Source organism: Quercus suber, unplaced genomic scaffold, assembly GCF_002906115.3.
Source record: "Quercus suber isolate HL8 unplaced genomic scaffold, Cork oak 2.0 scaffold_254, whole genome shotgun sequence".
Lineage (NCBI taxonomy): Eukaryota > Viridiplantae > Streptophyta > Magnoliopsida > Fagales > Fagaceae > Quercus > Quercus suber.
In genome coordinates this window covers 254,391-273,200 of record NW_027069710.1, presented here as the reverse complement: position 1 = coordinate 273,200, position 18,810 = coordinate 254,391, and the positions used below count along the sequence as shown (strand labels likewise).

Below are 18,810 nucleotides of genomic sequence, written 5' to 3'. Positions count from 1 at the left end.
ATTCTTTTCTTTTCTTTTTTTTTTCTTTTTTTTTTTTTTTGATAAGTATGCCGGTCTATTCTTGTGCTGGTAGATAATTACATGCCTTGTTTAGGTAAGTTGTAGAATCACGGGATACATTTTTTGGAGCTGAAAATTTGGTAATAAAATGAAGTCACTAAACACCACGCTTACAAGACACTTATTATTAAATTCCATAAAAAAAAATATATATATATATATATAAACACTTATTATTAAATAATATAAAATAAATAAAAAACATATATAAGACACTTTCCTAATGACCGTCTCGTTTGAATGAAGACAGGCCTATATTTGAGGCTCTCAAATAACGACGTCAACTGTCAACATCTCAAAAGAAAGAGTGAGCTGAGGAAAGTAAGATATGAATTTCAAGAAGAAAGAATGTTTGTTGAAATTCATTGGCCTTCTGTTTCTTGTTGCACAGTGTCTTTCCATCGTCGAAGGAGAGGTCCATTTCTATGAATTTATTGTAAGTACTTAATTACCATACCATAGTTGTCTTTTTATCTTTTAATTACCGCTGTACTGTTTTTGGAATATTGCAAATTTTACTATATAAGATTTACAAATTGATGTAATACCAATCATAAAAAAATACTAATATTTATTTATTATGCTGTTAAAATCCATTGGTCATATTCATTGTCACATCAGTTTGTAACTTTTTGTACTAAAATTTAATATAGCTTTAACGTTTTATTTTCCAATACTGTGGTTTGAATGGATAAACTTGTCACCCGGATTAGAGAATTGTAGCTTACTGCTTTTGTTGGTACATTAATTTATTAATATATGCTTCTTATTTCGCAGGTTACAAAGAAAAACTTCACGAGACTATGTAACACAAAAAGAATGTTAGTTGTAAATGAGAGTATGTCACTGTTCACAACCAAGGTTCTTATGGGGTGACCATTCATTGGTAAACTCAACCACTCTCTTTATAAACATGCACATGTAAATGCAAAATGCTTTTGAATGAGTTTTACTGGTTTCTTATTAACTAAAAGTTTTTGAAAAAGAAAAAAAAAAAAAAGCATAAAAACAAGAGGTTTTTTGGCATTCATATTTATATAAACGTAATGCTTGGGAATACATAAAAGAGCCTTCTAGCTTAGTGACATAGCCTATTTTTTATAATTAGGAGAATTAGGATCCAAATCCCCCTCCCTATTGTAATATCAAATTATTACTTGAAAAAGAAAAACCAACATATAGACTTAGGAATGTAATGATGCTCATTGATAAATTTTGTGAGAGTATGATATTCTCATATTAAACTTATTCACAGGAATTGTGAAGGATTACTAGTTAATCTAGAACACCATTGTATTATGTAAACATAAAATATTTTACACATTTTTAAAAAAAAAAAAAAAACCCTAATAACATTATCTAATAAAAAATTAAAATATGAGAGCAGAGACCCCCAAAAAAAAAAAAAATCATGTACTAATTGTATTTGTAAATGTATGTTGATTAGTTTTGTATACCAAAAATAAATAAATAAATATCTAAGACATAGCATGGACTCTTCCTAATTACAAGTCTAATGGATAAACACGTTAATTGTATTGACAGTTGGCACAGCATAAGCTCATTTAATTTACATTCCTATGCTTTGTTGGTTTAAATGCAGAATGATTTTTTTTTTTTTTTACAAGGTTTGATTGCTTTAATACTTTTCAAACAATTGTAGTTTCTTAATCATTTTGGTATCAACTTTAAAAGTAGGTTCTTTAACTAAATTAGGATAATATTGATACACATTTTGGTATAGCAATCTACATTACACAAAATGTGAGGTTGTGTGGCAATTTGGATGCTGGTAATCTAGATTTTGTTAAATTATTTACATCCACATCATATAAATATAATACTTAAGAATCCTCTAAACATCAAAGGTGCCAATGAATCACAATCACAAAGCATCTTAAAACTAAACCAAGATTCTAAATATAAGATTAATAACATTATTATGGTAATGGTGGAGCATGAAGATTGTGTCGGCAGTAGAAATTCATTGCAGTACTAGCTAACAATAGCCACAAAACTTCGTTAATGTACATGGTAAAATAGCAGGTAGGAATAAGTCGAACAACTACCTTCCCTAAGCAACTCGTCTAGGTGTCATAAACCCAGGCATCTATGTTTCCCACAAAAACATGAACTTTGGGGGAGTGGATCGATCAGATCAGATCAGGTAAGGTTATTTGATGGCACCAATTTTTTACACAAGCATTCTAAAAAAAAAAAAAATCATGTACTAATTGTATTTGTAAATGTATGTTGATTAGTTTTGTATACCAAAAATAAATAAATAAATATCTAAGACATAGCATGGACTCTTCCTAATTACAAGTCTAATGGATAAACACGTTAATTGTATTGACAGTTGGCACAGCATAAGCTCATTTAATTTACATTCCTATGCTTTGTTGGTTTAAATGCAGAATGATTTTTTTTTTTTTTTACAAGGTTTGATTGCTTTAATACTTTTCAAACAATTGTAGTTTCTTAATCATTTTGGTATCAACTTTAAAAGTAGGTTCTTTAACTAAATTAGGATAATATTGATACACATTTTGGTATAGCAATCTACATTACACAAAATGTGAGGTTGTGTGGCAATTTGGATGCTGGTAATCTAGATTTTGTTAAATTATTTACATCCACATCATATAAATATAATACTTAAGAATCCTCTAAACATCAAAGGTGCCAATGAATCACAATCACAAAGCATCTTAAAACTAAACCAAGATTCTAAATATAAGATTAATAACATTATTATGGTAATGGTGGAGCATGAAGATTGTGTCGGCAGTAGAAATTCATTGCAGTACTAGCTAACAATAGCCACAAAACTTCGTTAATGTACATGGTAAAATAGCAGGTAGGAATAAGTCGAACAACTACCTTCCCTAAGCAACTCGTCTAGGTGTCATAAACCCAGGCATCTATGTTTCCCACAAAAACATGAACTTTGGGGGAGTGGATCGATCAGATCAGATCAGGTAAGGTTATTTGATGGCACCAATTTTTTACACAAGCATTCATCATTCATTACATTACTGTCTTTGCTATAGATGTGCAAGGCAACCAAAGTAATAGTAAAACAAAGATCATAAAATATGAGAGAGAGAGAGAGAGAGAGAGAACAATTTAAAACTAAAAGTTCAATATGCTATAGAATTCTTATATTTAAAAAGAGTAAAATTATAACCAAAAACTATTTTATAATATTTTTACAAACTGCTGATATGACAAATTCTTACTTGTCATCCTCTAAGCCTATTACTAGCATATTTTTTTTTTATTTACCAATAATCATTCACCACATCAACAGTTTGTAAAATAGTTTACTGGTTTAGCATTTTTCATTTAAAATTAAATGTAGTAGTTATTATTGAGAATGGTGTCACATTTTATGTAAAACTACAAAATTCTAGATTGTTGCAGTAAGTGATAAATACTGACACTAAAATTAATAAATTAATTTGACATTTGGCACATAATTGAACTCTTAATTTTGAATCTAATTGGATTTTCTTTCGACTTTGAATATATACCTCTTTCACAATATCAAACAAGGAAATTGATAAACCCCCTTTCTCAAATTTCTGCCTTCTCCCAAATTTCTTATCCAAACACCATTACACATAGACTCTGAACCAAAAATAAATTGAAGTCTCACACACACACTCACATTCATAAGGGAAAAAAATCAAACAAAACTAATGCAAGAAAAAAAAATCATCATTCTATCTCTTACATAAGTACTGCTCAACAAGATTCACACCCTCGGATAATTTTATGGTTCTTATAGTGGTGTAAAGCAATCGAGGAATCCATGGTCAGATGGCCCAGCATACATCACGCAATGTCCTATTGAACCAGAATCAAACTTCACTTATGAGGTCATATTTTCCACTAAGGAGGGAACACTCTGGTGACATGCACATAGTGATTGGACACGAGCCTATGTTCATGGTGCCATTGTTACCTTGCCTGCTATTGGAACAACTTATCCGTTTCCCAAACCAGATGATGAGGATATCATTATTTTTGGTATGCTTATATTTTTGAATTTCTCAATCCCACTAAATGTAAAAACAAAAAATTAAAAAAAATAAAAACAAACGAGCAAACAAACTTTCACTTGCGTTCTGCATGGAACAGACGCGGCAAAACGGCCACCACACCCGTGTCTGACGCGCGAACAACTTTGCTGCCTGTGAGTCGATGTCGTGTCCTTTTTTTTGTTTCCGCGACTCATACTGACTCAGGCCGAATCGTGCTGAATCGAGCTGATTCACGCCAACTCAAGCTCTATCGGTCCGTATTAGGTGAAACTGCCAATTCAGGCCGAAATTCAAAGAATTCTTCGGTCGTATCGGTCCGTAACTCACTGTTCTTTGTCTTCTTCTTCTTTGCTTCTTTGTCTTCTTCTTTGCTTCGTCTTCTTGAGTGAGTTCTATTATGTTTCTTTTTTTCTTTTCTTTTTTGAAGAGTTCTATTTCTTTTGATAAGAACAACTTTGTAAAGTTATTATTTACAACTATATGTTTTTGTTGGCTTATATTCCGTGCCAAATTTGATTGTAATTATATTTAATCTATTGTACCCTGTATTTGTTGTGAGATTTCTTTGTAAGGGTTATGTGTTAGGCCAGGTGGAGACAGTTGTGTCTTGTGAGTATCTCGCGGGTAAGGTCTTCCCACGAGACACCACGAGGCATTCTGTGCCCATACTATTTATACCCACATTACCCATAAATTGAGAAGAGAGCCTCTGAGAGAAAACCCTAGCCAAACACCTTGAGAGTTAGAGATTGCTATACCCACAATCCTCTACACATTTGTTTTGGGAATTTCCTCATCTCCTACCTCTCCATTTCCATACCATTGAGAGGTTGATAGCACAAACACTTACCAAACCCTTTCAGAGTATGAAGTGACATTTTGGTGCTACTGGAAAGCATTGGAAGAAACCGATGATGGCAGATGCAACATGGAGCTTGTTGCAGGATCCGGAGAACTAAGACAAGACACGGTTCCGAGAAGCCTTGTTGGAATAGGAGCTTGGAGGGCTTATGTACTTCGGGTAGATTAGGCTTGGAGGGTCTCTTGCTAACCCATGTATCCCAACTGATTGTCTAGTGGATCGATTTCCGTTTGGAGGGCGGCGGAGAGGTTTTTTGCCGAGTTCTTCAGTTTCCTCTTCGATAACACATCTCGGTGTTATATGTGTTTGCATCTCTCTTCCCTACTCTTGTTCATTTCATTTTTATTGCTGTGTTGCTTTAAATATAGATTAGAGTAGTAGTTGTGCTTATACGCTTGTGTTTACACTTTTCCGCACTTAGTATTAAGTTAGTGTAAAATCAATCAAGTCGTAACTTTAATTTGGGGGGTCTAAACTGCTCGTGTGTTTTCGACACATTTTCGAGCTTTCAATTGGTATTAGAGCGGGTACACTTGCTGTGGTTTAAATACCTAAGTGTGATCATTGACCCTTTTTGAGATGGATAGGTCTCAATCCCTAAATGTTCCACCACTTTTTGATAGTAACAATTACGCTTTCTGGAAAGTCAGAATGAGGGCATTTTTATGCTCTATAGAGGATACCATTTGGGATGCGGTTGAAGTAGCTTGGACTAGGCTGGAGGCTCCAAAATCCACTTTGGATAAGGCAACCCTTGCAGCGGCTAATGCTAACAGTAAACCTTTAAATGCTATTTTTTGTGGTGTGTCTCCAGATGAATTCGACAGGATATCTCACATGACAAGTGCCAAGGAAGTTTGGGAGATTTTGGAGACTACCTATGAAGGTACAAAGAAAGTTAAGGATACAAAACTCCAGATGCTTACCACCAAATTTGAAGAGCACAAGATGGGTGATGATGAATCTTTTGATTCATTCTATAGGAAGCTCAACGAAATTGTTATTGCTAAGCTCAATCTTGGTGAGAAGATTGAAGATACTAAAATGGTGAGAAAAATCTTGAGGTCCTTACCGGAGAGCTTTCGAGCAAAAGTCACAGCCATAGAGGAGAGCAAAGATTTGGATGAAATTAAGATCTAAGAGCTCATTGGGTCTCTTCAAACATATGAGCTTGAACTGCTTTCCCATAAAACGAGTAAATCGCTTGCTCTCAAGACCATCACCGAAAGAATGAATGATTCCTCCAAAGAAGATGGAGTAGAGAAGGAAGTAACATTTCTTGCGAAAAACTTCCGCAAATTTCTGAAGATGAAGAACAATGGAAAACCCTTCAACAAAAAGAAGTTTCATCTTCAAGAGGTGATAGGAAAGAGTTTAAGAGGAAAAAAGGGAAGGACTCTCAATCTCTTTCAGACATTATATGCTATGAATGCAATGGCCATGGACATCTCAAGAAGGAGTGTCCAAATTATCTAAGAGGAAAGGGTAAGGCGTATGCCACGACGCTGAGTGATTCGGATTCTTCAAATTTCGATTCAGAAGAGAGCTGTGACGGAGAAGGAAACTACTCCGCATTCATGACCATTGCTCATGTGGATCCCTCAGATGATTTGGGTGCACTTGTAAAGGAGTTTGGTGAACATTCTGATTTGGAGTCCATTGGAATAGTTGAGGAGTCTGAAGATGAGGAAGCTGGAGAAGCAGTGGGACTGCAAGAGACTTACAACGCACTTCTTGAGAAGACTGGTGAATATGCTAAGGTGGCTAATGCCGCCATTAAGAAGATGAAGAGGGCTAAGGAAGATTACAAAAGTCTTCTAGCACGATACAAGGAGACGAAGTGTGAGATTGAAACACTAAATGGTGAGCTATCAGAAGCTTACAAAAAAGTGAGATTTCTTGAGCAAAAGGTAGTGCAAGTACATGCCAAGATAGGAAGGGTCTCCTCCAGGAAGTTAGATGATGTTATCTCATCTCAAAAACCTTCCTCAGACAAGTCCAGACTGGGATTCACCTGAGGGAGTAGCTCATTAGCCAATGTCACCAAAGAGGTGAAGTTCGTGAAGGCCAAAGACACGGTTGTAAAAGAGCCGAATCCTGAGAAAGTTAAGATTGAAAAGAAGAAGAAGGTAACTGATCAACAGGTGTTTAATAAGTCCCGTAATCAATCAGATGCTAGATTTGGATCTAGAGGAAGATCACTTCCAAGATCGCAATAGGATCTTAGAACAAATTATTTGTGTCACTTTTATGGATTACAAGGACATACATGACCCAACTGTCATAAGCTGAGAGCTTTAAATAATGCAAGCACTCCTCGGTCACGAGGAAGGAGAAATGACGAGAGGTCATAAGGTGGTGAGCAAACAAGAAGTCAAAACCATGACCCCGAAATGATGGACGTTTGGAAAGCTTCACACGGAGGTTTGAAAGTTCCAACTCTCGTACCAAATCCGTCAAGGATATTACCCCAAACGCACGTGACGTGTGAGTGAAAAGGGGTACTCATGCATAAGCATTATAACATGTCCATGTACTAATTCTTTCAATGATTAGGGACACTTGCTGTTGCATCTTATCATGCATTGTCTTCATTTTATAGCATGTTTCTTTTACCTGCTTGGCTTGTGCCTGTTTTGTCTTTTCTTTGTTGATCTTTCTTCATTTCAATTTGTTTTTGAGTGTGTTCATAAATTCAAAAACCTATAAAAATTGAAAAATCTCAAAAAGTTTGATCACTTGTTTTGTGTATGTCACTTGTGAGTTTGGCCTAGTACCTTTGTACTTATGGCGTAGTGCATTGACGAGCTTAGCTTGTTATGTATGCACATTTATCTTTATGGAAGAAATCCTGAAAATTATGTGTGAATGTTGTAAATAGATCTCCAAGCTTGTCATGAATGATTGGTCAATAGTCTTGATGGTCTTGATACTTGCATAGACTTGTGTCTATATCTCTTCCCTTTTTTTTTTTTTTTTTTTTTTTTTTTTTTTTGCAAAAGAGCTCACTAAATATAAATCTCCAAATGAAAAGAGGTATCGAGCTACAAAAGCCTGTCACACATACTAGTATTTGACTAGGAAAAAGGGAAAGCGACTTATGTTTTGAAATGTATGGTACTCAAAAAGCCAAAGGCTAATCATTAATATTGAAATATCAAAAATTGCAAGCACCAATCTCAAAAAAGATATTTTGTCCAAAAATGGATTAATTGTTATGCTTTATGCAGAAGCCAAATGAAAAGCTTCTAAGTTATGTAATCAATTTGTGGAATGTCATATATACTCATTTCTATAATTGAAATAATCCACTTGATTTCGTATCAGTTGTATATGACTCAATTGAATTGATTATTGAAGCTTCACTCTGGTTTAAGGACTATTTCACACTTGATACTCACCCACAACACACAAGACTTTGATTCAATGAATGCTTATCTCATTTGTGTGATTTTACATGTTCAAATGTGATACGTATGCTCAAATACTTGTTTATCAAACCCAAAAAGACTTTTGAGTGTTTTATGTGTTTTTGAAAGTGATTTTATACTTTCGTGTTCTTTGTTTTTGTTCAAAATGCATTTTTGTGTTTTTCTTCAAAAAATTGGTTCAGGGGTTGTTTCGCGAGAAGCTCGAGACTTAGAGCTTCCTGCGAAAAGTGTTTGAGGGAAATATTTTTTCATCATGTCACACAGAAACTATCGCGACTGTATCGTAACTATCTCGCGACCAACAGCTTCTTGCGAAATTTTGTTTGGCAAAAATTGGATTTTTCCAAATTCAGACAGGGGGTATCGCGACTGTCTCGCGACATAGAGCTTCTCGCGAAAGCTTTTGTGCTTCAGTGGCCATTCTCGCAAATGTCTCGCGACTGTTTCGCTACTCTCTAACTAAAGAAAAACGCGTGTTTTTGGTTTTATATTGTAGATGTGACAGTTTTTTCAAATCACAAACACTTCCCTCACATAACCTCTTTCGAACCCGTTTTCAACCCAAAATCAATTTCTTTCAAAACCCCATCAATTTCAAGCATTTTTCTGTAGTTTCTACATCAAGGTATGTTTCCTTCAACATTTTCTTCATAATTTTCCTAGATTTTGCAGTATTGTATGCTTAGGGTTTAAAATTTGGGGATTTTCAAAAAATTGGGTTGGGTTTCTTTTTCAAGTGAAATTTTTTCAATTTCTTTGATTGGGCTGAGTCCCATTTGTCTTTTGTGCATTTGTGTTGGCCACTTGTGGCATTATAACATGTATTGAAGGTAGATTTTCACATGTTCATACATTGTTCTTGCTTAGAGTAAATTTGTGCATGCTAAGTGTTTGTCAAAATGTCCGAGTGACATTTTTGTGCCTAAGTAGAATCAAGTGATTTCAATCTATGGGTTTTCACTTGTTTGACCATATTTCACTCGATGTGGTCATTGTTCATATGTTTCATACACTTTGCACATGTTGAACACACTAGGCACACACCTAGGCAACCCTCATGCATCTGGTGCTACACCATCATGCATCTTTTGTTGCACACACATGCATCAACACATACACACAGACACACACACATGTACTGTTACTTATTTTCATGCATTGTGTCTATTTGTGTCTAGCATGTCGTTTAGAGTAGATTATGCTCTGTTTTAAGTTACTTTAACTCTGTTTTGGAACTAACTTGAATCTAATCAAGTTTTATGTTCTTTTTGTGCTTTGTGTACTTGGTTCTTTTCTGCTTCTATTGTTATGCAGATGGCCCCAACCAAGCATGCAGCTACAAAGAAACCAACTTCAAAGCGTGCACGCACTGATTCTGAGCATTTCAAATTAGCGGAAGCTGATATAAAGTATAATGACTGCTACAAGGACAAGACGATCATCATGGAGAGGGTGGTTTAGTTAAAAACTCTTGAGGACACATTCATCCCTGACGTGTTCAAAGATAGAACTTGGACCAAGCTGCTAAATCCAGTTTGGGTTGTTTATTCTGAGATAATCGGAGAATTCTTGTCAAACGCCACTGTAGAAGATGATCACATCAACTGCTGGGTGAGAAGAAAAGAGTTTGTCATTACGAAGGATAGCATTCAAGATTTTCTTGAAGTTCGTCCTCCATCTCAGCCTATCACCACCCAATATGAGGACAAATTGGGTTCTATTGCAGAAATGGTGAAAACACTTGGTGGGACAATGACTAAGAATGCCATGAACATAATACCGTTTTCACCAGAGATGAGGACCTTAGCCTATGTGATGATTCACAATTTGTACCCAGTGACAAACTAAACTACACTATCTGCCCCAAGAACAAGATTTCTGTATGATCTCTTTACCCATAAGGAGATAGACATTTGTGGCCATATTATCCATGTCCTAAAGCAGAGCATTACAAAGCAAAATACAAGGACTGTAATGCCGTTTCCCTCTCTGATCATGGGTTTGATTGCTAAAGCAAAGCTCAAACTTCCTAGTGGCCTCGCTGCAGTTCAAAGGGATTATCCCATTGGTGGTCATACACTGACTAGGAACACAGCACACATCAAAGGCTCCAAGACTGGTGTGCATACCATCCCACAATCTCATGTTGAGCAAGATGAGGGTGGAGATACAGAGGAGGAGATTGATAGATTCACTTCTGCTCTAGACACTTCAGCACAGCCATCGTCTTCTGCTCCAACACAAGGTGTAAGCAAACTTGATCAATTACTGGCTAAAATGGATCAAATGTCTACAATGCTAGATTCTCATGTACAGCACACCGTGAACCAGTTTGTATACCTTCAAGGATAGATCACCGCGTTATCATCACAGATTCAGGACTTGTCCTCCGCACATGGATCAGACTCCGAGTCGGATCAGTTCTAGCCACTTTAGCCATTCCGGTCAAAAATGGGGAGAAAATTTTGAGGGGGAGCTGAGGAAGAGCTTGCACAGTGTTAGGGGGAGCATAGTTTTAGACTTATAAGCATTGATTATTGGTTCACAAACGGGTTACCTTTGTTTATTTTAGTTTTTATGTTTACTGTTTTTACTGCTTATGTTTTAAACTTGAATACTCTGGTTTAATCTTAGTTTTATTTCTGTCTTAATTTGTGATTCTCTCAATGCTTTTGTAGAATTTATCTTATAATTTTAAGATATTATGTCTTAAGTACCTCACTCTTGTGCCCTTGTAGGATTTTTCCTAGATGCACATACTTCATGTACTATGCATTAGTTGAGTGTTGGTCATTCAAGTGATTTGCCTTGTGTGTGTCAACTTGAATGTCCGGATGTTCATTCCAAGTGTGAATGAGCATTGTGATCACTATTGTATAAGTGATTGCATGTTTGGTCAAGCCTTGGTCTAGTACTTTATTTCATTTTGCTTGATCGCATTGTGCTTGTTCCATTTTTCATTACAAGTTTTCTGCATAACCATGAACTTATTGTATTGTTGTGTTTCAGGAGATACTTGTCATTATGGTTCAAGAGATTCACATTTTCTAGATTAGGTGTGAGTGAGTTTTGCCAATGTTCCCAAACTCACGTTTAAATCTAAAGTCTGTTTTAGAGGTTTTGTCACGGAATAACTAAAGGAGAAGATTGTAAAGTTATCATTTATAACTATATGTTTTTGTTGGCTTATATTTTATGCCAAATTTGATTATAATTATATTCAATATGTTATACCCTGTATTTGTTGTGGAATTTCTTTGTAAGGGTTGTGTGTTAGAGAGAGAGAGAGTGTGAAGACTCAAACATTTGAAGACTGAAGATTTTTTACGGGTGTCTCGTGACTTAGCTTCCCGCGAAGTGATACATGTGCCCTGCACATGCTAGAATGCGAAGAGTCAGGCCAAGTGGAGACAGCTGTGTCTCGCGAGTATCTCGCAAGTAAGGCCTTCCCGCGAGACACCCGCGAGACATTCTGTTCTACCAGCCTGTACAATCTGAGTCACACTTTCTGTGCCCACACCATTTATACCCACATTACCCACAAATTGAGAAGAAAGCCTCTGAGATAAAACTCTAACCAAACACCTTGAGAGTTAGAGATTGTTATACCTACAATCCTCTACACATTTGTTTTGGAAATTTCCTCATCTCCTACCTCTCCATTTCCATACCATTGAGAGGTTGATAACTCAAACACTTATCATACCCTTTCAGAGTGTGATGTAACGTTTTGGTGCTACTAGAAAGTATTGGAAGAAGCCAATGATGACAGAGGCAACATCGAGCTTGTTGCGGGATCCGAAGAACTAAGATAAGACACGGTTCCAAGAAGCCTTGTTGAAGTAGGAGCTTGAAGAGCTTAGGTACATCGGATAGATTAAGCTTGGAGGGTCTCTTGCTAATCCATGTATCCCAACTGATTATTTAGTGGATCGATTTCTGCTTGGAGGGCGGCGGAGAGGTTTTTCGCCGAGTTATTTGGTTTCCTCTTCGATAACACGTCTCAGTATTATCTGTGTTTGCATATCTCTTCCCTACTCTTGTTCATTTCATTTTTACTGCTATGTTGCTTTAAATATAGATTAGAGTAGTAGTTGTACTTATACGCTTGTGTTTACACTATTCTGCACTTAGTATTAAGTTAATGTAAAATCAACTAAACCGTAACTTTAATTTGGGGGTCTAAACTACTCGTGTGTTTTCGATACATTTCCGAGCTTTCAAACTTAAAAACTTTATTTTGTTCTTTGTGGCTCTCACGCCTCTCTAACCAAATACGTGAGTCACTAAGTCACATCTTTTTTTTTTTTTCTTATGAGAAGCCTTATCTATTTCAATAATTCAAGTGTCAAAAACTTTATTATTATTATTATTATTATTATTATTATACAAAAAAGCATACTTAGCAATATATAAAATATATAAATAAAAATATTTTTAATAATTTTTTAATCACCGTACCATGCCGCACCCACACTTTTTTTTTTTCAAAAATTGCCGAGTCCTGCAGCCATGGTTCATAGCTACCCAAAAAAAAAATCCAAAACCAATCTCAAAGATCACAGGTAAATTCTGTCAGACCAGCAACCCCAGTTCAGCAGTTCAGCCCAGCTAACAACCAAACAACGATTCTCTCGTCGAACCCACTCGTTGCTGTTTGCAGTGATGGACTGATCCTTGCACCCAGCACAAATCGTAAGTGTCAATCTAAACGCCACCTGCTGTAGTACCCATTAGACGCAAGCACTTAGTCTTTGAAATCATATCTCCTAATGTTTACCCAAATGGAAGAGTTTGCATTTCAAGGCTTTACCGAATTGTTTCAGAGAAAGTGTCTATGATGAGTTTGAGTGTGATAATGGGATTTGGTTGGATTTAAAGAACTGTCCAATAGTGGTGGATCTACCGACGATGATTGACCATGACCGACAAACGTGGGTGGTGGTGTGTGGGTTATTTATTTATTTTGGGTAATTGAAATAAGAATAGGCATAAATATAACTAGCCTCCACACGCGCTTCTTGCGTGTCTTTTTTTTTTTTTTAAAGGAAAATGGGGTAATTTTGGGAAGTTTTATAGAACATGGTTTAGTTTATAAACATTGGTAGGTTTTTTGTTTTTAATTTTTGTCAATTTACAATTTTAACCTCATTTTTTATATTTTAAGAATAATAATAAGTTAATTAAATTATGGGTATTTTTGGAAGTAAAAAAGACAATATCTAAATTTCTAAATCCTTTTAATATATAGAGATAAATAGTTGTACATGCATATTTTTATTGGTGAAACATAGAATTTGTAGCAATTGTGATATTTTTCAAGTCATAAATGAAATATGTATTCGACTTTAATGCATGCCAAACCTAACCCGTTTGTCATAATTCAAAAAGAGGTAAACGGAGATTGATGCGTCGGACAACGCATAGCAATTCAATTTCTTACAAGTCTACAATCGACCACCTAGGCCTTAGCTACTAACAAGTGCTTCACATGAGTAATTCTTAAATACTTCCGGAACATAAATAATGGTCATCTCATATTCATGATGGGGTTCACTCATAAAACTCATGGTATAGTCCACTATAAATGTGAGAAAAGTGAGCATTATTTATCTATACTTAGGAAGTATCTAAGAATTTTCCGCTCCACATATTATGTTTCCTAATCTCACTATAATATATATGTATATTAGTGTCCAAGATTTTTTTTTAAAAAAAAAAATGTTATGAGCAACCCAATCTTTTTGTATAATTGTATGTGTAGAAACAACAGCCCTAACAATACAAATTCCAAAATTTTGGAGGTAAAAAAAAATTATTCCTAAATGTTAATGTTTTCTATAGTAATGAAGTAAAAACTGATGATTGTATAAAAGATCTGAAGTTTAATCCCTGCCTATACCAAAAACTGATTGGTGTCTTGGGTTGATGAGAAAGAGCGCTCATCAGGAGCGGACGTCATAGGTTGAAACTCTAAAAAAAAGTAAAAAAATTAAACTCTTCTAAAAAAATAGTAATATATATATATTTTTTTTTTTATACAAGATAGAATTTCTACTCTAACCTAATTTAAGTATATATGTGTGTAAAGCTCCCTCCTGAATACTTAAACCCCAGCCCTTGCCCTCCACATCTCACAAGCACTTATACTTATGGAGTAACCATCGCACCAAGGATGTGCGGTGGTAGTAATATATATATTAATCGTAGACAAATTTTACTGCATATTAATTGCATATTTAATAAATTATATTTAATTAATTTGATTGTGCAAAATCATTTTGGCATTATCCCGTGCATTTTGCACAGGTTAACTGCTAGTGTAGGTCAATGAATAATATTATGCTAGTGTATTTCTGATTAAGTTTTGTTGAGAATGCAGGTTCATTGTACAGTGGAAATTTAAAAGCCGAATTGGATTACGGCCTAATATATGGAAGTGACTTGCCACACTCTATTGCTTACACCATAAATGGCGAACCAGGAGATTTGTGTCCATGATCCAAAGGTATTATGGTAGATTTTAGATTTTATAGCTCAGTGACACTTGGAATTAAGATCTTCTAGAATTTTTGACAAACTCTATTACATAAAGATTTTTAATTTTGATATTTTGTTTTGTAATAAACGGTTCAAATTAAATCATGTCATAAATCCACTGGCAAGAATCTTAAAATGATAATGTGTTGCAATTAATACTCAATAAATTGGACACCTATATTGAGTCATTGATATCAATGTCAGCACGACAGTGAGAAAAAATGTGGAGGAGGACTAGGGGTACGAGTGTATGATGATGAAATTGGTTGTCCCATCATTTTTTTTAAGGTGTTTGCTAATATGAACCGTTTATTACAAATTAAAAGGATAAAAGATTAAAACAATTCTATGTAGCATAATTTCCTTTTTTTTTTTTTTTTTTTTGAGAAACATAATTTCCTAAAATCTTAATTCAAGATATCTATTTTCTTGGAAAACTTTTCTCTTTCAAACCACCCATTACCCTTCTCTTCGAAACCCAAAACCCAAAAAAAAAAAAAAAAAAAACTCATATCTCTCTCTTTCTCTCTCGGTGTGTGGTGTGCTTCCTTTCTTCTTTCCTGATCTATGATTCTTTCTTTCCTGATCTATGAAAGAACAAAACCCAAAAAAAAAGAAAAAGAAACTCATATCTCTCTCTTTCTCTCTCGGTGTGTAGTGTGTTTCCTTTCTTCTTTCCTGATCTATGATTCTTTCTGATCTCTTGGTGTGTGTATCTACTTCCTTTCTTCTTTTATGGTCTATGATTCTTTCTTTGGTGTGTGTATCTTCTTTGTTGATGTTAAGAGTGTGGAAGTTTTGGGTATAGCTGAAAAGGGTCCCTTCTTTGATTTGAAACCTAGTAGATCTGGCTTTCATTTTTTGATCTTTCCTGTTTGGTTATTGAGAAAATGAGGGAGAAAGGTTTTGGGTTTGGAAGAGAAGCCATCTGCGTACAGGAAAAAGAAGGAAGAAGGAAAAAAAAAAACTTTTAAGTTTTAACGCCGTTTGCTGAAGATGTTAAATTAGATAGATGTTAAAATTTTAAGTAGGGAACCTAATGTACTGTACCTGTACTGTATCTAAGTTTTGCCCATAAAGAATATAGGATTTCTAGCATCACTTATAAGATAATAAATGAGTGTTTGAATTACTTTTTGTGATTAGTACATCAGTTTGCACAACATGTGTAGTAAAATCCATTGTATTTATATCATAACTTTGTAGTATCCCTAGCATCTTTCTACGACATAATCTTTAAAAGTTGGCATTTTTTCAATCACAAAAAAATGATTACACATCCATTTATTAGGATTTTGAAATACATGATCATATTCATTATTGTCATGTCAATTAATAAAATTTATTTACTAAAATTTGTATATATTTAGAATTATCCATAAAAAAAATCACATATTGGAATTAATTGAGTCATAATCTTAATGTTGTAGAAACAACATACCGTCGGGTGGTTGATCACGGCAAGACCTATCTTCTTCGTCTAGTCAACTCAATTGTGGCAGCAGATATGTTCTTTGCAATAGCTGGACACAACCTCACAATTGTTGGAATGGATGCAAATTATATCAAACCCATAACTACTAGTTACATAATGATAAGCCCAGGACAAACCATGGATATTCTACTCACAGCAAATCAGACTCTTGGCCATTATTATATAGCTGCTCGACAATTCTGGAGCTTAGGTGTGGGAGTTACAAATTTTGACCAGGTCAATGTCACCGCGATCATCGAATACAGTGGAAACTACACTATTCCATTATCTCCTTCCTTTCCTAGTACACTTCCCACTTACAAAGACTTAGCAGCTGCCATAAAATTCTCAAACCTTTTTAGGAGCTTAGCAAGCAAAGACCATCCTGTAAATGTCCCCTTAAACATAACCACCAGAATGTATATTACAATTTCCATGGGTCAAATTGATTGCAAAAATAGCAGCACATGTACAACAAGAGGTGCAGAAATTATATTAGCTACAAGCGCGAATAACATAAGTTGGAGTAACCCAGTTCCTATTGATATACTGCTTGCTTACTACAGGTTTTTTTTCCCCTCTGCCCCTCTTTTATTTATTTATTTTTTCTAATATAGATTGCTTTGTTTTTATAGAGAACAAAGTATGCAGTTTCAATTCTTTTCCATTTGTTCCTTTACAATTGCAAGTGCAGTTTTTGGTAGTTTATTTTCATATTATTTATCAACAGATATAGTTTTTAGTGACTTTTATGTTAAATGTATGACAAAAAAATAAAAACTGGTTTATTTTCAAAAGGCTAGAAGTTAGATTATTATAAAAAAAAAAGGTGCAAAACCTAGCGCACACTGCATGTACTATGATGCCATAGTAGCGGTAGTTAAAAACAAAGAATAAAATACTATGACTTTTACTCAAATGACCATGTAGAGTTTGATAATTACTTGGTCCTCTTCCATGTAATCAATATATGTTTTAGTTATCTTTTAGAGTTGTGATATTATGGTTGAGAGATTTTTTTTTTTAAATTTTTTATAAATTGAGTATTTTATTAAAGGACTTTTGCCAAACATTGCATGGATTACTAACTAGATATGAATATTTTATCAAAACCCAACATGATTATCCTTCTACCATATATGACAATACATTTTGATATTTGATTATATTAAAATCTTTCATGCAGGAATATTAGTGGGGTTTACACTACAGATTTCCCAGACCAACCCTTTCATTATTATAACTTCACAGCTGACGAACTTCCAATTGCTCTGGCAACAACAGACCTTGGGTCCAAGGTGAAGGTGTTGAATTATAATGAAGGAGTTGAGGTTGTTTTTCAAGGTACCAATTTATTGGCCGGCGCTGGGAATCATCCAATGCATTTGCATGGGCATAGCTTTTACGTGGTTGGAAGTGGTTATGGAAATTATAACAATGAAACCGACCCTAAAAATTTTAATTTGGTTGATCCAGTCGCAGTGAATACCTTCGGTGTGCCTAAGAATGGATGGCTTGCCATCAGATTTGTAGCAAACAATCCAGGCAAGTAATTTTATCACTATCTTATATGTTTAGTTTATATTATTATAAAAAGTGCACGCATAAGAGACAGGACATTCGTTGGCTCAAGATCTTGTAACCGCAAATAAATAAAAATAAATATGGATAATTTTTTTAAAATAAGTTTAAGGGGGAAGATGGGATCAAACTTGTTGGGAAAAAAAAAAATTTTGCTACTGGCTTTAGGGGAGGGGGGTGGGGATGGGAAATTGAATCGCAAATGCATGCATTTAAAAATTGATCTAATTATCTGGTTCTGGCTGGTCTAAGAATTGTTGATGTTAACATCAATAATATTTGGCAGGTGTGTGGTATTGGCATTGTCATATAGATAGACATATGACCTGGGGTATGGCTGCTGTATTTATCGTAAAGAATGGAGGCACTGCTGAGACAAGTATCCGCAAACCTCCTCCTCACTTGCCTCCATGTAAAGTTCCATTAGAATCGTGGCTCCAAAACAATGATGGATCCGATGGAAAAGAAAATCAATCAATTTTTATCTAAATGGATTGATTTAGTTATGTAATAAGTTTATCAAACATTGTATTGCCTTAATTAATTCTACTTCCTAATCAAGAGAAATTATTCAATAATCTCACTCATTTCACATAATAGTGAATCTCAGTAATTAAGTTTATAGTGTGATGCATCATTTATGTGCTCGTGCACCTACATGATTGGGTATACACATACACATACTTGGAGCTTGATGCCATGAGTCGGTTGTTTCTCTACATGCCTTTGCTTCCATGGTCACATAACTCAATTGCTTTCCCTTGCTTGCCTCACATACACGTAGACTCACACCTATGCTTTAGACACAAGTGC

The 18,810-nt window shown here is 34.9% G+C and overlaps 1 pseudogene; it reads left to right on the top strand.

Annotated features, from left to right (window-relative positions):
• Nucleotides 1–388: 388 nt before the first annotated feature.
• On the top strand, nucleotides 389–18,594 carry LOC112024315 (laccase-14-like; annotated as a pseudogene).
• Nucleotides 18,595–18,810: the final 216 nt, after the last annotated feature.